Source organism: Corvus moneduloides, chromosome 4 (genome assembly GCF_009650955.1).
Source record: "Corvus moneduloides isolate bCorMon1 chromosome 4, bCorMon1.pri, whole genome shotgun sequence".
NCBI classification, from domain to species: Eukaryota; Metazoa; Chordata; class Aves; order Passeriformes; family Corvidae; genus Corvus; species Corvus moneduloides.
The window spans coordinates 14,796,883-14,819,498 of record NC_045479.1 but is presented as its reverse complement, the minus strand read 5'-3'; the positions used below and the strand labels follow the sequence as shown (position 1 = coordinate 14,819,498).

Below are 22,616 nucleotides of genomic sequence, written 5' to 3'. Positions count from 1 at the left end.
CAGTGACTTTATGGTAGCTGTCAGCCAGCCTTTCTTTTTCTCTCTGCATCCCAGAAGAGAAGTATGAGGTGTCAGATATTCTGGTGAGAACTTCTCATGGCACAGGATCATGATGAAAAGTGAAAGTGAACTCCAGAATCACGATGTAAAAGAATCATAGCATCATGGAATGGGCTGGGTTGGAAAGGACCTTAAAAGCCCATCCAGTTCCACCCCCTGCCATGGGCAGGGACACCTCCCATTATCCCAGGTTGCTCCAAGCCCTGTCCAACCTGGCCTTGGACACTTCCAGGGATGGGGCAGCCACAGCTTCTTTGGGCAACCTGTGCCAGGGCCTCCCCCCTCACACGGAACAATTTCTTCTTCATAGCCAATCTATCCCTGCCCTGTGTCAGTAGGAAGCCATTCCCCCTTGTCCTGGCATTCCACACCCTTGCCAAGAGTCTCTCTCCATCTTTTCAGTAGGTTCCCTTCAGGTACAAACCCACAACTGGGTCACCCCAAGGCTGAACAATCCCAATTCCCTCAGCCTTTCCTCACAGCAGAGCTACTCCATCCCTCTGATCCCCTTGGTGTCCCTCCTCTGGACTCAGTCCTTAATGAAGCTGAATTCTGAATTGCACTTTGGATATGTGATTGATCCCAGCATCATCTATAAGTAATCCTTTTGCTTCTGCCTTTACATGTCTGAACCATCAGCTAAACTTGCTCTGGGAGAGAACTTGTAATGGCTCTGTCAGAACAGACAACTGCAGTACTAAATGTGAATAAGTCACAGGAGCAGAAATTTGTCCTAGTGGCACTGTTCCCACTTACAAGCTTTGTGCTCGAGGGGATGAGAAAAGCTGTCCAGATGATCCTGGGAAAGTTTGTACACACAGCGACTCAGCCAGCAAAGTGCTGGGCGTAGCACGCTGCCCACAAGTGGGTGTTCAGCCTCGGAGCAGGTTGAATCCTGGATCCATGGACCTGCTCCAGCATCTGCTTCACCTTGTTGACCAGAACAAAGCAGCCCTCCAAGGGGCAGAAGGGCACCATGCAAGAAATGAGCCACCAAAGGGCTCTAGAATGTTTTGGTGGACACTGTGTATCTCTTCTGCCCTGCAGTTCAGTGTTCAGAGAGAGATGGGTCCAGCATCTCTCTCACCCCACTGACTGCCCCGAACCTCTTCACTGGGCAGCCCCCAAGCTCTCTGGCAGTGCCAGGAAGATCACAACCAGCAGTTCCCTGCTGTGATGGAAACCCAGAGACTGCTTCTCCGAGCTTCACCGACCTGGCACAAGGGAGCTCTTGTATCTGTCATCACCGGGGTTGCTATGGCCACGGCACACAGGTATAAACCTTGCCCAGGGGACATTGTTACAGGAGAGCAGGGTGCAGCCCAGGAACCAGTACTGCTTTACTGACATGATTTATCTCCGTGACCCGTCCAGGTCTCTGGAGTTTATTCATTCAGTTGCTTTTGCAGGAAGTCTCCTTACGATAGAGCCCTCAGTGCATTTAGTAATATTTTACATCTATATTGGGCTCTGTGCATTCCAAGTGCAATACAAACTCATTCATCTTATCTTTTTATCTCATGACAGTTGCCTGCAGTGCTGAGTTAGTTTGATCCCAGCCTCACAGGCTTTTCAACAGTGGAATTGTTACCTGACTAATTATCCGTCTAAGTCACAATGAGGGACTGGTGGCTGGGCTCCACTCTCAGTTTTAACCAGCAGCTCCTGCCACTCCAGTGAGAGGGCTCTCAGTCTTTCTGCTGCTGAAGAGAGGGAATAGAAAATCTTGGAGGTGATTTTCATTTTGTTTGTTTTCATTAAGAGGGTGTTCACTAGGGGTAAAAATGTTTTCAGAAATGGAAATACACTTGCCATTGATCCATGGGAAACACAATCAAGCACCTCTGTTTTAATTTTACTCACAGGAGATGAGGCTAACATAGCTTGTATTGCTCCTGTCCTTTCTCCATTTGTTGGCTTCAAAATAATGCACTAATTCAGTGTGAAGTCTGTGGCCATGCCTTTAGAGATTATTTATGTTAAACTGGTAGGTCACTGGTTGCAAATAAGGGATAGTATTTCCATAGCAGGCACTCTTGCATGCTGCATGCAGCTCAGGTCACTCAAGTCCAATACTGATGAACCCAGACTACAGGAGCTGCGAAAAGGATTTCAATGAAGGTGTACAAGGAGTGGCTGCAAAGGATGGGAGAAAAATTAGCAAAATGTTCAAAATTATCAAAAAGAAGTAGGTTCTAAAAGTTACAAGGTGATAATTTTCAAAAACTGAAATGAGTTAGCTCTATCAAAGGAAATTAAGACAAATGGAACAAGTGATCTCACACTTAAAACACAACAGAAAGTGGCTTATTTAGCTTTTTTTTAGCCTAGGGAAAAAATGTCAGCAGGTATATTACTTTTTCAGGTTAAATATGTGATTTGAAACTGGTTTTTAATATTAATGCTGACCACTGGCATAACAGATATGAGTAAAAAAATTGCTCCAAGCTTAAGTTTTCAAAACTTAGTTTACCCTGAGGAATGGAAAAACACACAGGAAGGATCTCTCACTGCGCATCATCTCTCCCATCATGTTGGCTGCCTTCAGGACTCTGCTTCATTGCAGCAAAATGAAACAGATCAGCACCATAGTTACTGTTTTTTAAGTGACTTCCAAGAATTTTCTTATCAGGATTAAAATGAAGCAAATTACATAATGCTGTGGAGCTTGGATCTAGCGACTCTTAAGGCTGCCAGGAACATCAGCTATATGATACAGATGGGCTGTGTTAGGTGAGACTGACATACACATTTAGAAAATGCATTAGAAGTTGTTTTTTTTTCTGAGAGGTCTCTTGCAACCTGCTACCCCCAGTTTTTGCTACCTCAGGCTTCACTCATAGACTTGGAAAGTTGTTCACCAGGAATTTTATGTTCAATTAATGTATTAAAAATTCCTTAAAACTTGTCAAGCTACTTTTTGCATAGAATCATTAATGATCTGGGTTGGAAGGGACCTTAAAGATCACCTTGTTGCAACCCCCTTCCATGGGCAGGGACACCTTCCACTATCCCAGCTTGCTCAGAGCCCCATCCAGCCTGGCCTTGAACACTGCCAGGGATGGGGCAGCCACAGCTTCTCTGGGCAGCCTGTGCCAGGGCCTCCCCACCCTCACAGGGAAGAATTTCTTCCCAATATCCAAGCTAAACGTACTCTCTGTCAGTTTAAATCCATTCCCCCTTGTCCTGCCACTACTGTTCCTGATGAAAAGTCCCTCTCCAACTTCCCTATAGCCCCTTCAGATGCTGGAAGGTGCCCTGAGGTTGCCACACAACCTTCTCCTCTCCAGGCTGAACAGCCCAAAGTCTCCAAGCCTATCTCCACAGGGAGGGTGCTCCAGTCCCTTTATCAGTTTGTGGCTTCCTCTGGACTTGCTCCAAAATTTCCATGTTCCTCCTATGTACATTCATCCAGCACATCATCATTATTTTGCAGTGGAGAGGTAAGTTTGCCACAGAACTTGGTACTTAAGACAGTGTTGGATCTTGCATCCTCTCCTGATGAAGTCCTTGTGACTCAGGGCAAATATATTTTTATGCTACTATTGCCAGTTCAATATCTTCTGTTTTGTATGTTGTGTCTTCAGCATCTTCTTTGTGGATCTCTTCCTTCCTCTAACTGAAAAACTGATCTGTGGAGAGGAACTCCAGCACTAACACTGCACTCCCAACTCCACAGATTTGGTTGACATACCTATCCAAAATAAAACTGTCTTTCTGGTTTTCACTTAGTAACTCCATGACAGAGAGCACAATCTGAAACCATGTTTGCTGTATTGTGTAAGACAATTTGTCAGGTACATGTAGCCCTAGTACTTCGGAGACATGTATGGACAAATTTAGTGAGCTGGAAAAAACCCATTTCATGCAGCCAACAAAAGCTGCAGTGATTCAATACCTCAGTCTATTTCTTCTCAAGAGAGGCACTGTCTCTTTGTTCAACTTACTGATTCAGGTCAATTCTACGTGTAGGAGTTCTCCACTAGAATCATCTGGAAACTTTGGGGTTTCAACACAGTGCTTGAGGAACCTTGAAGCTTGAACCTCTAATGCTCACCTCTGAAAGGATGATCCGGTGTTGCTAAAACACAAGTGTGACTGTTCCCAAGTCCCACCTTTCTGTCACCACTTGAGATGACTGTTTTAACACCCCTGAAGAGGACTGTCCTCAATGTCATTTGCTTACAGCCTAAGTGAGGGCGGATCTGTGAGACTCTCAGGCTCAAAATTATTTTCCCAGTTGGGAAGAGCCAGGCTGGTGACAGCTAAGCTTCCTCTGGTGGCCTGAGGCACACGTTCTGCCTAGAAGCCCTCACCAGGTAGCTCCTGGGAAGGTCCCATGGCTGGGGAGGCACTGCCCTGCCCAGCCTGTCCTGGAGAAGGAGCTGGCACCACGGTTTGGCACCATCTGCTGCAGCCTCTCCTCAGCTGCCAGCGCTGTTTGGGTGCCCGTGGGGATGTGAAACTGCTGTTTGCCCACAAGGTGTAACTGTTTGTCAGCCCAGCCTACCATGTCCTTGTTGCTCCCTCAGCACGATTATTGCTGTCCCAGCCTTTGATAAAACTGTACTTTCAGGCGAGGCTCCAAGTCAGCGGCTACCTTTCATCTTCGTTTTATTGCCAAGGACAGGGACAGGCAGGCCAGACCACTAGCTGGCTAATAAGTAATAGGGAGCTTTGCTGATCCCCACAAGCCTCCTCATCAGGTGGTATATTTTTCATCCATATAGGTTTATATACATTTTTGGATATCTAGAGCTCCCACAGAGTGAGGAGCAGGCGAGGACCAGCTCATGGAGGGTGTGTGTAAGCCAGTGGAAATGCATGTCTGTAAAGGGACTCAGCTGTAACTGGGTAACTTGACAGGTAGAACAAACTCTTGCAGCCCTTTGCTCTTTTCAGTCCCCAAATATGACAGCTTAATCATTTCCTAGACGCAAAATGTCAGAGATAAAGCAAAGTTTATAAAGGACGGCTGGTCACATCACAGAAAAATCTGGTGATATATAAAAGCAAAGAAACTCAAAGTTCAGGAAGCATTTGTTTTCCTCTGAACTTGCCTCTTTCTTCTCTCTCAGCACTCAGAAAGCTAGAAATTCGGCCTGAAGGTTCCTTAAACAAATATAGCTCTGTGCTTTACATCACCATACGGTTCACCATCTATGCCACGTTAGGTAAACTGTGAAAGTCGAAACCCAGTTGCTTTGTTCCAGGCCTTCAAATGAACAGAGGCGCTGAAATTTTGCTGAAATAGCTGAAATAGGAGTTTCCTGTAATAATTACCTTGTAGTTTTATGTGTTTTATAGTATCATCAAACGCATTCAAATTTAGACATGATTTTCTCCCCACCAAAGTGGGAGCATCTTGGCACTTTCAAAGCCATATTTCAGCTGACAGGAGAACCACTGCCTCACCCTGAGGGATTGGGTCACAGCCTTTCACCTCCCTTCCAGGGACATCACTTACAACTCCATGGAGGCTCATCAGCCTCCCCTGATCAGATTCCCAACCCACTAACCTGGGTTGTATCACTGTCAGCTTGGAAGACAGAGTCTGCTTTTGCCTTTGTGTGTGTAGCGTGGCTGAAGTCCCCCACATGAAATGCCACCACACAAAAATCAGCATGGGCAGGGCACAATTTGGGCCTTTCGCTTTTTTGTTTGTGCGTTTGGGGTTTTTTGTTGCTTATGTAACTATTTTGCCAGGTGTTGGGCAAATAATACATGAGTAGGAGAAGGAGCCCAAGGAGGAGAAGTTTGTTCTTCCCAGCAATTCATACCATTAGCTCAATAATACCATTAGCACAGCAGATATTATTTACCTTGAGAGGACAAGGATTGGTTTTTGTGAAGTATAAAATTATATGTGTCCCTGAGCTCCAGCATCATTAGTCAGGTGGTTTCTTGTAAGTGCTTTTTGGGTGTCTGGATGAATCACCCCATTTTGAGGTTTGTCATTTTTTGGTATTTTGGTAACACATCTTAGCCAGCAGCACGATTATCCATATTGGTTTGCATTTGATTTTACATTCCTTTAGCAGAAGACCTTTGGGGAGGTTAGTGGCTTTCTGCAGCTCATAGTCTGAATGGCAAGATGGGCCTCACTCACTGTGTTTATATGCAATGTCTTAGCAACCATAAAAACACCCTGGGGCCTTCACACACAGGCTGGAGGATGCAGTCTCAGCCCTGGGCAACTTTCATTCACCATCAAGAACCACAAGGTGTGGAAAAGCCATAAGAAAAGCTCTGAGAACAAGGATAAATTTAACCCCATTAGCTGTGGCTTTCCAGAAGGTTGTAGATACCACAGAATTATAGAATGGCATGGGTTGGAAGAGACCTTAAAGATCATCTTGTTCCAACCCACCTGCCATGGGCAGGGACACCTTCCACTATCCCAGGTTTCTTAGACCCCCATCCAACCTGGCCTCAGACACTTCCAAGCCACAGCTTCTCTGGGCAACCTGTGCCAGGGTCCCACCACCCTCTCAGCCAAGAATTTCTTCCTCGTATCCAATCTAAACCTGCTCTCTGTCAGTGTGAAGCCATTCCCCTTGTCCTGTCACTCCAGGCCCTTGCCAAGAGTCTCTCTCCATCTTTCCTGTGGGCTCCCTTCAGGCACTGGAAGGCCACAATGAGGTCACCCCAAAGCCTTCTCTTCTCCAGGCTGAACAATCCCAGTTCCCTCAGCCTTTCCTCCCAGCAGAGCTGCTCCATCCCTCTGCTCCCCTTGGTGTCCCTGCTCTGGACTGGCTCCGGCAGCTCCCTGTCCTTCCTGTGCTGGGCCCAGGGCTGGATGCAGCCCTGCGGGTGGGGGGGAGGGGACAGTCTCAGCAGAGCTGTGGCCATTGTCCTTTATTTAAAGTGGGCCAAGTCAGGACAAGTAGTGAGATGCCACTGGAGGATGAAACACTGTGTTTTGGGTTTGAAATTTCTATAAAAAGAAAATTTGCTTGGTTCAGAGAAGTCCAGTTCATGCAGTATGTATTGCAGCCACAGAGGCAGTCCTTTCCTTTAAAATCTTAATTTCAAGCTACCAAACCTGCTCTCCACTGGGATTATTCTGAACACAGCTGTGACAGTATGCAGGACTTGGCTAGCCAGCCACTGACTTTTACCTCTGGGTGCTTTCTTGATCTCCTATAACTCACTGCTGATGATATTATTTTGCCTTTTTTGATTATCTTCAGGAGTGTGGGTGCGTATTAGCTGTTAAAAAGCAATTTACATACCTTGGCTGCACTCAGCCAAGAAGCAGCCGCAGAACCCAACCCAATAAATCACAACAAGGGGAAAACAAAGAGGAGGTGCAGAGTGAGGGACACACAGTTTCAGCCCAGAGGAAGGGGAGATGAGTGTTTCCAGCAGTTTCCAAGAAACAGTGCTCCCTTATTCAAACTCTGTCGCAGTTCTGCTCTGGTGTACGTAGTTTTGGTTATCTGACCACCTCTCATCAGTAGTTTCTTCTGGAACCATAAGAAACCACATAGAACATCTTGCTAAGATGGCAGAAAACTCTTTGATTGCTTTTTAGAAGGGTTTGTCGCAGGTTTAGCAGGATGGATTTACCTGGTGGATTACAAGAAGAGAGTGAGAAAGGGCAAGGCAGCCCTGCTTCAGATCAGCTGCAGTCACTGTGTTAGCTCAGCTACAACCTGAGCCCACAGCACACTCAAAACGAATGACACTCAGTATTCACCCTTTCATGCTGAGGGGAATGTTGGCTCTGGAACTGTATGGTGATAACACAGATAAGATATCTGGCTGCTGGGAGTTTTATTAGAAGCATCCATCTGATGGGATAATCCCAAACTCAAGCAGCTCTCCCCAGGGTCAGAAGCCACAACTATGCTCAGCCCATACAGAAGAACCACAGGTTTCCTCCACAACAGCTTCCTGTAAAAGTCACACATTTGTCAATACAAAAATCTGCTGGATACTGGAAACAGGGAATGTGGAGAAAGTATGAAATGGAACATAATTTAAAACAAATAACACAGGGACTAACACCAAGTGTACTATTGGCTTTTATATACAGCTGAGTGAAACCCACTGGAGTTTTCCTGTTTAAAAGAAGCTGCCACATAATTTTGAAATTGTTACCCCAGTGCCACATATTTGAGGAATGTGAGAAGAGACTTTGCCTCTATTTTGGCACAGATCACATGTGAGTTTACTTAAAACCCAAATTCAAACACAGAAATGGACCAGATTAAATACAAAGGGAAAATGACAAATAACTTAAGCCCAAATATTATTTAAGGGCAACCAGAGATAAGAAAACAAGAAGTGAGAGACAGGTACCCAATTAATAAAATGTTTCCTTGAAATGCTGTGAGCTGTATAACAGAACTCTTTCAGAGGAGTATTAGAAACAAAGCAGAAGCCAGTTGGAAACAGCAAGTGATGTTGTCTTGCCTGCTTTACTTTCACTGAGCAAAAGAGCAGAGAGTAAACAAAAAGTTCAGGGAGAAAATGCAAAGGTTAGTTCAAAATCCTTTTAGCTTTAAAATTTCAGCAACACATTGGCCTGAAGCTTTAACTCTCTCTATGTCTCTCTGAGTGGTGCAAAATTCTGTCTCTATTTGCATCAGTGCTTTGTGGGTTGTTCTGACGCTTTGCTCAGCATGCGCTTGCCTTTCTAACAAGCCAGGGCAGCCAGAGGATGCACTCTTTGGTAATATTAAAAGAGCAGAAAACCACTCCAGAAACACGTGGCAGGGATGAGTAAGCAAAGCCTTCCTGGTCGTTGATCTGTGATACACTCAGCAACTCCAGCAGAGGAAATATTTATCTTAGAAGGGTGCACAGCTTCCGTTAGGTTTTCACTCCAGCACTAAAACCTGGTGCTGAAAGCTTTCATGATCAGATGATTTTATTTCTTTCTTCCTTTGAGTCACAGCAGTGCCTTTTGCTATGTGCTGTACCTGCTTAACCAAACAGCCAGTGCTATTTGGTGAACTTCGGGGCCAGGCAGGAAATTTCTCACAATGGTGCAGTGACAGAGCAAAACGCTCACCTCCCCTGCAAGTTAGCAACATAGATAAATAGCAGAGCAGATTGGCTGGGTCACAGGTAGGAGACCTCCCCTCCTCCAATAAAAGCTGCCTTCCGAGGCTGGGTCCCTGGAATCCTAACAGTGCTGTTAGGCCAAGAGCAGAGATCCTCATGCCTGTGGTATTTGCTCAGAGGGCATGACCACTTTGGGCAAGTCTTTCATGTGAGTCAGCTTTAGCTGATCCATGGGAAAATTCCTTTGTGTTGTCAGGCAGGGTTTGGTCAGAGTTTCAAAGGATAATCTGACTGAAAGGAAAATACATCTAAATTTTAGCATATTTTGGTCAGGTCTTTGACTAAACGTGATGCAAAGCAAAGGATGCTCAATTTTCTTTGCAGGTCACTTGTAATGAGGAAAGCCCTCTATAAGGAACATGCAGAAATACTCCACCCTATCCCTGGATTCTACGTCATCTCTGACTGCACCAAATGTCATATGTGTAAATACTGATTAAATAGATTCAGGTGAAAAGTGTAAGTTCCAGTAATGATGCCTGGAGAAAGTAAAGAGCTAATCCTGCAAACATTTATTCATTTGGTTCCCTGTGTCTTGTCAGGTTCTTCAGTTGCTCAAGAAGGAGCAGCAGGGTCAGGGCAAAAGCAGGGCAGAGCATCTTCCAGCCCCCTTCTGTGTCTCTGCATGAGGAGCATCCAGAAACCTCCACTCCCCCATTGCTGTGGAAGAGCTGATTATTCAGAACTGAACAGGGGCACTGGAAATCTTTGTGTCATTTCATTACCACATGGCTGTGACAGTCAGGCCTCTGTCAGTTGAATCCACTGCCAATAATGTGCAGCATTAATGAGATGGCAGAATGCAGGTCTGCCTTCTTCCAAAGCCTTCCTGTACCTGAAGAGATTCTGCAAGAAAGGTGGGGAGAGACATTTTGCATGGGCATGTAGTGACAGGACAAGGTATAATGGATTTAAACTGACAGTGAATAGGTTTAGATGGGATGTGAGGAAGAAATTGTTCCCTGTGAGGGTGCTGAGGCCCTGGCACAGGTTGCCCAGAGAAACTGTGGCTGCCCCATCCCTGGAAGTGTTCCAGGCCAGGTTGGATGGGGCTCTGAGCAGCCTGGGATAGTGTAAGGTGTCCCTGCCCGTGGCAGGGGTTGGAACTGGATGATCTTTAAGGTCCCTTCCAACCCAATCCATGATTCTGTGATTCCATAACACACACACCCCTTGTCTGTCCTTGGTGTCCCACTGCCATGTAAACAACTGATGGTGTCTGTAGGATGGTGAACATGTCCTGGGCTTTCAGAGCCATGCTGCACTGTACCTGCAACATGGCTGAATTCTCCTCTGGTTCAGGTATTGCTTCCCTAAAAAAGCCAATTTCCATGATGCCTCAAAGACAAGTTCAGTGACTAAAAGGAGTTCATATGTTGGCTAGCAAGAAATCCTGCTCTTTTGGCCCACAGAACTTGAGGACAGCTGCAGAGAATGAAGAGCTTGCAGACTGGATCCACGGACACAGTAGTTTAGTCACAGACCCCTATCTGATGTAAATTCTCATAGCCTTTTGCCTTCAGTGGGTGAAACTGTTGTTCTACACCAGCTGAGAAGGGCAATACAGTGCATTGTAATCACTCAGCCATCAGGCATGCCAAGAAAGAAGTTGCTAATCACACTTTTGTTTTTTTCCAGTGTAAGTTGCCAGTCCTTTTCTTATGAAGATAACCTTCAAAATGCCTTCAACCTCACTGCTGCTGAAAGTCTGTCAAGGTGAGCTCTCTGACAGAAATCAGATTAGTCCCTCCTCTTACCTTTAATTACAGCAGGCTGTGAATCTTCAGAAAGTGTAAACACAAGATCCACTGGAATTACAGTCCAGCCCCAGCATCCTCATGAAGCGAAGGATCTGGGTGCTGCTCTGAAGATGTGTCACAGGTGAGGTGAACCCTGTGCGAAGATTTCTGGTGACCTGCAAATGCAGAGAGAGTAGAGATCCCACTAGATGTCCCTCTGCCCCTTTATGCTCTTGCAGAGCGTTGGCATTATGAACTGTCCCAGCTGTGCTCAGGTGCTGGACCTGGAAAACAGGATGGATAGATCCCTGTTACACGGAACTTAAGGAAGAAGCAATGCATAAACAGCTGGGAGACACTTGGATACTGCAGCAATGGAATTCATAAACATTCCAGAATGTGCCTGATGTCTGATGGCTGCCCTTGAAAATAACTACATATTACTCAATTCTGCCACACTTTTTGCTCACAAGAGTCTTACAAAGAAGGAGGAGGAGCCTCTGGTCCTGTAGAGGATGTCCTGATGGGCACTGGAACTCTCCATATGATGCAGCCCTTCTGGGGATACATGCTGACTATAAAGGCTTCAGTGACTGCTGATATTTTCACCATTTAACAAAGGTTTTATGAAAATCTGTTCCAGCTTCTTGGCTGTTTATAAAGAATTTCTTTTGGCTACAATTTGCATATTTGATGTCCCCACAGATGTTTGCAAAGACCTTATGAGAGTGTGTGTGTGTGTATGTTACTTGCTACAACATGAAGAACTTGAAAAGTAAATACAGTGAGAAATATCAGTACATAACATTCCTCAAAACAAGTCGCTGGAAAATTGTTTGGAGGTTGTATGTCATGTACACAGAGGTTTCCACAGGTGTTCCCTGGAAACTCGATTGAAAGTCCTTGTTTTACAAAGGCTCCTGTACAACCAGTCTCAAGTCCCATGTGCTCAGAACCTCACAGCTGCATGAGGCCAATCAGGATATTTATTTCAGTACCAAATTTTAGAAGATGACTGAATCAGTCCCAAAGTGCACAGGCATCTAAACCCCATTGAAAATATTGACAATTAGACACTTAACCACTCTAAAGAGTTGGGAGTTTGGATATTGTATTGTATTGTATTGAAGGGGGCATAATATTCACATTCACAAACACTAAATTACAAATGACAGCTGACATGGTTTTACCCTAGAATTGGGAATAAATTAATTTGCAAACCAGCATGGGCAAAACCCCCAAACTAATAAATGATGTTTAAATCAGATACAGTTATAGAACCAGGGTGAGGGAAGGGATTCTGCTCCTCTGCCCCGCTCTGCTGAGAACCCCCTGCAGGGCTGCATCCAGCCCTGGGCCCAGCACAGGAAGGACAGGGAGCTGCTGGAGCCAGTCCAGAGCAGGGACACCAAGGGGAGCAGAGGCATGGAGCAGCTCTGCTGGGAGGAAAGGCTGAGGGAACTGGGATTGTTCAGCCTGGAGAAGAGAAGGCTTTGGGGTGACCTCATTGTGGCCTTGCAGTGCCTGAAGGGAGCCCACAGGAAAGATGGAGAGAGACTCTTGGCAAGGGCCTGCAGTGACAGGACAAGGGGAATGGCTTCACACTGACAGAGAGCAGGTTTAGATTGGATATGAGGAAGAAATTCTTGGCTGAGAGGGTGGTGGGACCCTGGCACAGGTTGCCCAGAGAAGCAACCATCTTTTCAATGTGATGCAGGCTTTAGACAAGATGTTTTCTGTGATAATTATTGCTCACTTAATTAATTATCAAAGGGACCCATTTCTTCCTGGCAATTTTAAATCACCTGCTGTGCTTTCAATACCTGTTGAAAAGTATTTGGAAGTGACCACAGTATCATTATGGAAACATAGTAACTTGGCTACTAATACTGCAAACAAGGCTGTGTTAAATGTACTGTTCATCTGGGGAAGAGGAGACTGAGGTCAGAGCTCACAGCCGTTCTGCAGCTTCCTCACCTGGGGAAGGGGAGGGGCAGGCCCTGATCTCTGCTCTGTGTGACCAGGGACAGGACCTGAGGGAACGGCTGGAGCTGTGTCAGGGGAGGGTTAGGCTGGATATCAGGAAAAGGTTCTTCCCCCAGAGGGTGGTGGGGCACTGAACAGGCTCCCCAGGGAATGGTCACAGCCCCAAGGCTGCCAGAGCTCCAGGAGTGTTTGGACAGTGCTCTTGGGGCTTCACAGGGTGGGATTGTTGGGTGTCCTGAGCAGGGCCAGGAGCTGGACTGGATGATCCTTGTGTGTCCCTTCCAACTCAGAATATTCTACAATTCTACAATTCCACATTTCATCTCTGACACATGTAATAATTTCTGTGTGACACTTGTCAGTCTTAGAAACTCTTATTAGTGCACTAAATCAGGTAACCCAAGCCACTCTCACAAGTATTCTCAGTGTAATTAAAGCTAACGAGTGTTTATAGGTACATGCTTACTAGTACTTTTGATACCAGGGCTAAGAATTTGCATATGAGATAGAATCCAGTACTCAAGTTTAGGCCTGTAGAGCACATGACTTTTGCCTTTAGTTTTGAAAGTAGGGATTGCTTTCTGGGGTACCGGGATTATCTGCACAGAGGGTTTCTTGAAACTTAAAAAAGCCACCTGTCTGCCCAGCTTCTTTTTGAGACACTGTTACACACACAACTGCCCAAGGGCTTTGCTACAACGCAGAGCCTTGGGTTCCTGGACCCAGTAATGAAAATGAGACCTGGGAGGCAGGGCAGGTAGCTGGCAGGGCAAGGAATCACAGGGTAGGGAAAAGGGCACCATCCCAGCATCTCTGAAGGAGGCAGAGGAGAAAGAAGCAATGGGATCAGGAGTCTCCATTGCTGAAGAGCTGTAGACAGAGTCCTGAGCTTGCCATGCAGCTTTTGGCACAGCTTTCTATTCCTCAAAAACTCCACAGAACAGCCATATCCAGCCATCATAGTATCTGATTACTGAGCACTGTGCCTTCTGTAAGGTCCCTGACCTCACAAGAGCATGTCTTTGCAAACAGAGGCCATTACACTTGAAAAGAAGAACATAGAGAAGAAGACAAACTTCTGGCACTAATAAAGAGCTTTCTGGAAATCTGGAGCATTTTTCTTTCCCCCTTGCTTTTCACTTAGGTCACAGCTTGGGCTTTTCTAGCAATGGCTGGGAGCCAAATTCCGTAAAACTGCTAGAAAGGCAGTTCTCATACTATTTACAGCATAACTGGAAGCCAGAAGTAGCAGATATCTCATGAGTAAGCTCATTCTCATGAGATTTCTGGTCCAACTTTGCACAATGGGGGAGATAGAAGTGTTATGGCAGGACCATCTTAAGCTCCGTACAAATATTACACGCCCAAACTGGTGCATTGCTTTAAACTGAACTATTTTAATCAAAGGTGTGCCAGCAGCCCAGAAACAGAATAAGGGAGTTCCCTAATGACATGTTTATCTCATATTCTGGCAGTGAAAGCTTTTCAAAGCCTCTTGTCTGTGTGCTGCACAAAGATGGGGCCAGGAAACAAGATGTTTACTTGCTGGTTTTGGTGGGGCTGTTCTTTTTCAGGAGCTAGGAGATGTGGTTTTGATTTCTCCCACTTTTTCCCAAACAGACCTTTTCCTTTCTCGAGATGAATTGTTAATTATTGGGGTATGAGGAAAAAGAAGACGCGCCCCAGAAAGGTCAGGCTATTGGGCTTCTGAGGATCCTTCTCAGTGGTGACATGAGTTGGGGTGAGAAGCTTCAGGATGTGGGCATTTGCTGCACGTCTCCTACTGTAAAAACTCCAGTGCCAAGGGAACTTCAACCAAGCAATGCACCTGGAGTGTTCAGGTGCACTAGGAATAAGTATTACAGCGCCTCAGAGTGCCTAGTGTTGGACTTGAGGACCAAATAAATGCATTTTATGGGTTTGGACCAATGTGCTCTTCCCTCTTCTAGTTTCTGGATTTGCAGATTGGTGTCCTCATTTAGTTTCAATTTATTGTCACGTAGCAAAAGTGAAAACCACACAATTATTCTGGGTGAACTTCCAATCTAAATTATCACTTCCTTTAATATGAAGACACAAGAAGAACCTAAATTCATAGGAGCATCTTCTTGCTAAGCAGCTATTTATTTGATGATTCAACAACACTTGAGGTTCTCATGTCAAACTTTAAAGCAATTTGAAATGATGATTTATGAACTAAAATGGTATGGAAACCATATGTCAAGAGAGACAGGGAGCTTCATGGGCCTTCCTCAACAGCAGCAGCAGGACTTTAATTTATTTCAGTGTGTTTAGACTTTAGATTTAGCTTTTAAATTGGACTCAATGAAGAGTCCTTTTCTGTTACTGTTTCTGATAGAAAGGAAGATCTGTTCCTATGCATACTAGAGGCAAGGCCAAAATTTTTTTTTTAATATATATTTAAGAGCAGGATCAAACCACTATTTATTTATACACCAATTAAGAAGTTCCATCCTTCCAGCTGGGAAAATGCTGTCAGACCAAATTTGTTACGTACTGTACATTTTATTTTTGGAGCACGGAGCTAACAGTAAGTTGAGAGATTTTTTTCCCAGCAGAAAAGATATAGTGAATGTTTTCAGGCATTCCTGGAATTAGATCAAGTTTTGAACTGGAGGCAAAATCAGTGGCTCACATCATGAAAAACAATTTAAAAAAAAAAAACCAAAAAAACTGAAAAGAAAAAAAAAAGAATATCAAAACCTGTGCAATTATATTAGGCGCAATAATATTAACAGCAATTATTGTCACTGTTATTTATTGATCAATGACTGTTGCAATTGGCATTTGGGAATAAATTCCCAAGAAGCTCTGGCTGCTCTACCCTGGAAGAGTCCAAGGCTAGGCTGGATGGAACTTAGAGCAACCTGGGATAGTGGCAGGTATCCCTGCCCATGGCAGGGGATTGAAATGGAATGATCCTTAAGGTCCCTTCCAACCAAAACTGTTCTGTGAACCATGATATCTGTGTTTTCAGGAAAAATCAGGTCTTTTTTCAGCAAATTCTCATTCACTGTTTCCAGAACATCAGTCCCACTTCTCCATCTTGCTCATGCTTGGTCTTCACAGCAAACAGCCCAGTGAACTTTTTATGGAGAAGCTTTTCTGCTGCAGGGTAAATTCTACCCAAATCCTACAGAACAGTTCCATGAAGCAGCTGGAATGAACATTTGTGATTTGCTTTAGAAACCTAACTGCAGAATTTACATTCCTCAGGGAACAGGGACATTAGCTCTGATGACATTTTTTCCAGTAAACTGGCCTGAAGTTCAAATATTTGCAGCAAAATATTTCTGTTGACCATTGGGACATGTGTATGGATCACAACAGTGACACAAATAAATTTTAAACAGGTCAACGAGATAATTTCCAGGGCTAGTCAGGAAACAAGGATTCCACTCCACACCTAAGAAAAAAACTGACACCACTGAGAAAAGTATTACTCAACAAAAGCTGAAATTTAACAAAATTACATGATCACCATTTGCAAGTCAATTGAATGAAGGTTCATCAACTAAATTATGTCTTTTATCTCAGTTAATCTTACTGGATATAACATTCAAATCATGTTTTTTAATCACATTCTGGAAGGAGTTTTATCCATCTGAAACAGCTGCCTCTCTCAGCAGGTCTCTCTTGAGCTCAGAACATGAAGAGAAGAGGGGTAGCTCAAGAAATTATTCTTACAGAATATTTTCTGTAACAATGCAGAATAATACAGAAAACATTCTTTTTCTTTAGAAAAAAACAAAAGCAAACAATTAATTTTCTAGTTTGCTCATACAAAAAAAACCATAAACAACCAAAACCCCAAAGAAATGGTAAAAACCACTTGATCTAGAAACTCCACAAACTTTTTGTACCCCAGGATCAATGCAGCATCCAAAAGGATTTGGCATCAAGGGCATCCCATGGTTTGGGAGTACCTGATGAATAAGCAAGTGCTCAGAGGGAGGGACGCCTAAAGCTTTTTATAACATCTACAATAAACCTATGTAAACTCACTCCTCTGGCTCTGATTTCATTCACCTTGATACATTGGGCCATCATATAAATGCAGTAAAATTCTGAGGAACTCGCAGATTACTGGCTCGGACCTGTTAGAACTGGTGGAACCTGACAAAAATAAGAACACCTTTCATTTTCCTCAGGCAGTGATGCTGAGAAGGCAAAACTTTTAGCCAAGGACAGGCGGCAGGACTCTTCAAATCAACCCATGCTCCATCAAAAACAAGTCCTGCAGGAAAATTTGTGTGTATTACACTGTGCTAGTAGCACGTTAGTAAAAAGAAGGCAGTACACCTGAGAAATGTCTGTATTATGAAATATTTTGCATCTTGGCTAGTTTTTGTTATTCCCACAGCAGAAACAGCTCATCCTGTCTTTTTCATTCAAGAAGGAATTTTTTTTTAATGCAAGAGCTTCTTACAAAATTACATGTTTGGGATTCAACACTTCTAGATATTCACTTTTTCCCAGACTAAGATGGGAAAATACCCTCCTCAGGAAAAAAAAAAAAAAAAGTGCTTTGAAAAGTTGTAAGCATCTGAAATCAACATGTTTTAACAGATCACAATTTTTAATGTCAGCAGACCCAAAAGATGCTTGCAACAATCAGGATGAAAGAACAGTGCAATGCAGGTTCATTATAGCAGACCTTCTTCCTTTTTTAAAACTCCAGAAGTTACTTGCTTTGGCATCTGAGAAAGGCCTTATGGCACACATATCCTAGGTCCTGCTACTTTTTTTCAAAATATTAAATTTCTTTTGTAGGAAGTATGAGATGCTGGTGTGAGGAGGAGGAGGAGGAAGGTGAGCAGGTCTGCCTGGGTTCTGTCCATGTCACTTGGTCTCTTAACTTCTGGTCAGTTTTGGATGTTATCTTGTTTTGTCAGTGCCAGACATCTCTGTTTACCAGTTTGATTGAAATTAACCCGTGTGGTCCTTAACCTACCAAATACCCCTGTGCTGGAGTCCAGGGACAGTGAGAAACCCAAAATGCTCAAAAACTTGCTTATTAACTCCTCTCAAAGCCGAGCACTGCTCTGAGCAGGAGTTTGGCTGTACTGCTTTGCTGGGAGAGACAAGAATGTGTACTTTGTGATCTGATATCTCATAAGGAAGCAGCAGAGGAGTTGCTTAAATATCCCAGCCTCTAATGTGTTGAATGGGCACCAAGGCTGCTTGTTCCCTGCCATCTGTTCCGTGAGGAGTCAGAGCACTACGGAGTTCTTCTTTCAGCTTGACAGATCCAAAGACACTCTTATCTGAGAGAAAAGTGCCCTCAGGGAGAAATGGTAGGAGGTAAACCTTCTGCTAAGACTGTGCTTGCTGGCATCATGGCCATCATTCAGGAGTGCTGAAGAGAAGTGGGATTAGAGCAAAAACTGCTGACACGTGTTTGAATGAGACCTATGCAAGACTGTTGGTCAAGTAGTTCCCTAAATCTGCATCTATTCCAGGTGCATGCCATGATTGGTCTCCACAGGGGGTAGGGATGAGCCAAAGGGAAGCAGATCACAGAGTCTGCTTTTGGCATCCCCGCATTTTGGTTGCACAGCCACACATGAGCATGACCTTAGGCTGCCATATGGATGGGGCATCTTTGTGAGGTAGATTCTTCACAGCCTGGGTGGGCAAATGGAGCACCAGGAAAGGATGCCAGCGCAGGAAGCCAAGGGCTTGCTCAGCCCAGAGTGTCTACAGGGGTGGCTGCTTCCATTGTAAAGCCTTGGCCCGAGAGGACAAACACTGGGCAAGCAAAGCACTGCTAAAGTTGCCTGGGAAACAGAATGGGTTCCTTATGTCCATTCCACCATTTCCAGTGAAGGGCTGTGGGAGCAGCAGAACAGTGTCACCTCTGCACCCATCCAGCTGCTAGCCAGACCCCAGTGCACACCCCTGGCCTTCAGCTGCCTGTGCCCCAGCCCAGCTATGGTGAAGCCATGTGACCTTGGATCTGACTGCTGGGAAAGAGCTGGGAAAAGCCTCACTGGAAGAGTCTCCTCTTCCCTTGGGAGCCACCCATAAACTCAGGCCCTCACCTTTGGTGTTTGCATGAACTACAAAGCAGCTGTGCCTGTGCCTGGCCATGCACCTCACTGACGCACACCGGGGTCCTGCCTCATTTCTCCAAATTTTCCTGGCCATCCTGGCTGCTCCTGATCACGGGCACTCAGGTACTGTGACACTTTTGCATTCAGGTGCTGCAGGGCTGCACCCTGGTTGGTGAGACTCTACCCTGCCCACCCTGTTGGCTCCCAAACTGCCTTCCCATGGGGAGCATCATTAAACTCCCAGCTGTAGCTGCCTGCTCCATCACACCAGTTAATGGCGGGCACTCAGGAGAGGGAATAGCTAAGCCATGGTTATTTATCACTGGTTTAAATCAACTGAATTTAGGGACCTGTTTCTGATGCTTGGTAACCTGAAGAGAACCACTGTGTGTTCACTAAGGGTGGGAAAGACTTGTGCATTTGTTTTTGCTGTCAGGAAAATATCGTCCCCTGTATTCTCCAGAGATGTGTCCTGCTTATCTTCACATGACTGAAAGACTGGAAATTTCATCATTTCCTAGAAAGGCTATCATACAACCTAAAAAATTCTTAGCATTAGGAAATACTAAGAAAGAAAGCATCTTCTGGGAGGAAAAACTTTTAATCAGAAGCCTGTGAATTGAGCTGCTGACCAAGTAGCAGATTCTATGGGCAATATTTTTTGCTTTTGAGAGCCATGGACCACTGGAAGTGAGACCCACAAAAATCCCAGAGAAACCAACCAACCAACATGTTCCAGGGACCAGCTTTCTCAGTGCCAAAAGCACAAGGACTACCAAAAACCAGAGTAACCAGGACATCTGAGTTGAGATGTCTGCACATTCCCACCCATTGGAAAACTCCCCACGGCTCCTGAGCAGCCTGGGGATCCCCATGGATCTACCTGTTGCCTCGTGGTTTGTTACAATTATGGTAAAGCAGTCAGGGAAGATTCCATGCGTGTTCACAAAGACAATTTGCTGTTTAGAGAGAACTATCTTCATCCAGTTCATGGAGACCTGATCTCCAATGATTTTTTCTGTGGTTTGACCTGTATAAAAGGTCACTAAATATTAAAAAAAAAAAAGGTAAAATATATCATATAAAAATATAATGTAAAATAAAATATATTATATCTTTTTATTAATGTATATAATATTTTATGTTATATAAAATATTACATAAAAAAAGGAAGTTCCATGTGTATGGAAAATCACGCTATGAGAAGCCAGCATCCATAAAGGAGACAGAGGATGCCTGAAACTTTATTTGAATAAAGGGAGAGAAACCACTGGGACACTCACTCGTGGGGTTTTCTCTCTCGAGGTTTAGGAGGGCGCAGCCTCCTTTTATCCTAAACTCCCTCTTGTTGCCCTCTTCCTTTCCCCATTGGCTGAGGTACTAGGAAGGTACAGCCTTCCTGAACCGCCTACCACATATCCCCCTTTGTACCCGTCATTTTACCCCAAAGCTCAGAAACTCAGGCGTGTGCGGCCCCATTTCTGTGTTTCAGGAGGCAGACTGTCCGGGCTCTGTAACAAACCTGCCGCTTGAAGTTGGTAAAGACATTAAGCCCCGTTTCAAAGATGTTAATACCTACCCTCACCCATCCAACTGTTTGTAAAGACATTATCACACATCTTTCCTTTCACATGCAACCACTTGTTTTCTTTTTTCAGTGACCACCCCAAGCTGACATGGTTATCCTCTAATACCCTTCCCCTTTTAAGGCTATAGATTCCTTATCTCCTATTGGAACAGAATATTTTAAGCAGTATTGCTGGAAAAAGCAGAAAGATTTACTTTAAAGGCAGTGCAGTGCCTGCCTGGAGCCCCTTTTCCCAGTCCTGATCCAAGTGTGGGAGGGTATGTTTCTTTAAGGCTGGTTATGTGTTCATGTAACAAGGCAAGTGCATACGTGAAATGAGCTTCTGCTGAAGCTTTAAGTCTGCAGGGAATTTTCTAATGATCGTTTTTAGTTAATAGGCACAAGTTGTTAGCCTGAGCTGGGAAAGCCTTTTTTTGTGTGAGCCAATTCCACCCCCTCTTTTTTTTTTTCTTTTTTTTTTTCTTTTTTTTTTTTTTTTTTCATGGATTTAGTTCCCACAGCTAATGCACCTAATAATGAGACTGGGCAAGCGAATGCCAGCGTAATGATATGGAGCTTGTTTGGCCCTGACAAAGAACACAGAGCGGCTGGATGGCCTAAACGGCAGGCCAAGGGCTCCATTCATCCCAAAGGATCTCTTGCCTTGCGTGCCACCGAATCCCACAGCAGGAAGGCCGCACCTCAGGGCGGGCGAGGTGTCCAGCAGGCCCCGCAGTGCCCCCCACAGTGCCCCCCAAGCCCCCGGCGCAGGGCCTGTCACTAAATGGGGGGCGAAACACAGAAACAATCAAGGGTTAAGCCCTTGGCTGAATATTTTAATTGCTGTTTCCTAACACACATACGCAGCAGCCAGTTAAAAGAGAGGGAAAACATCCTTTAAAACTTACCAGACAGGTTACAAGGACCTCGCTCAGCCGCAGCTCCCTCAGCTCCGGTGGACAGCAGGGGGTGGTGGTCTGTCTTTTTAACCGGCATTTTCCCCTCAGCGGTTTTCCTCTGCCCTTCCCCTCCTCTTGCAAGCTGAGTTAATAAACACCTAGCAGCTTACTCCGTGGCGTCTGTGTGCAAACAGCTCCCACTGAGCTAGTGAAAACTGTCCCTGCAGGAATTCCATTAGAGCCTTTTTCACCTTGGCCTCCCAGAGCACTGCGCAAAGGAAGGTGGTGTTCCTGCATTCAGTCCATGGGACGGAGCAGGCCAGCCAAGATCTCTTCCCATCGTTCGTGTCCTGCCAGTTCAGTCACTCTGACTTTCTATTTCTGTGGCTTGGCTCCAGTTTTCCACTTGTCACATCCCACCAAATCCTCCTCAACTCAGGGAACTCCAAGCATGAGAGAAGAGCAGGTGAAAATCACTGCGGGCATGAGAGACATAGGGCTGGCAGCAGATGGAAGCTCAGTGGTGTCCTAGAAGACCCCACTAGGACTCCTTCTCTGTACCAGGGATCAAACCAGAGGAAATTATGGGCTAAGCCTTGAGGGTATAATCAGAACTGTTTTGTAATACATAAAGTATTTTTAAAGTGGTACATTTTCTGGATGGTATGTTTACTTTTTTTTTCCTGAATGTTTTTCTTTTACCAGGAAACTTGCCTGATACATTAAGAAAAAGAAAAGAAAAATACAAATAATTGGTTTCACCATCTGTAAATCTTCTATTAAGAACAAGAAATGACAGAAGAAAGTCCATGTAATACTCTCATTTTTGTTCTATCAATGTTGTGCATTGGAGTGAATAAGATATTTTTTTAAGTAGCTCTATGGATAAGTAATTTGAGAGGAATCATTTACTTTAATGTATTTTACCTCTTACAGAATATCTGCCAGCAAATGATCATATTCTCAGTACTCTACAAGAATAATCAGCACTGAGAAGATTTTTTCATAATTTACATAGTATTGCATTATTTTAAACTAATTTCCCTCTTTGCTAGAGGAAATAATTTGCTTTGGTGTAGCTGAGTCTATGACATGTTCTTTGTCCTGAGCTGGATGACCATGAACTCCAATATTCGTGTGTGGAAATACTGACCCGTCCAAGGCTGAAATGTGTATAGACTGGTTGTTGGTGATAAACAAACTGTGAATGCTC

At 44.6% G+C, this 22,616-nt stretch overlaps 1 long non-coding RNA gene across 2 annotated transcripts in view; it reads right to left on the bottom strand.

Moving 5' to 3' along the window:
- LOC116443374 overlaps positions 1 to 21,958 on the bottom strand; it is a 28,854-nt gene extending 6,896 nt beyond the window's left edge. The window contains exons 1-3 of one of the 2 annotated variants that reach the window (XR_004239845.1): positions 21,413 to 21,837; positions 10,893 to 11,158; positions 8,209 to 9,981 (exon numbers count right to left, since the gene is read on the bottom strand). This is a non-coding gene — a long non-coding RNA (uncharacterized LOC116443374). Of the gene's footprint in view, positions 1 to 8,208; positions 9,982 to 10,892; positions 11,159 to 21,412 lie in introns of those variants that run through there. The other variant, XR_004239846.1, reaches the window with a different exon arrangement.
- Positions 21,959 to 22,616: the final 658 nt, after the last annotated feature.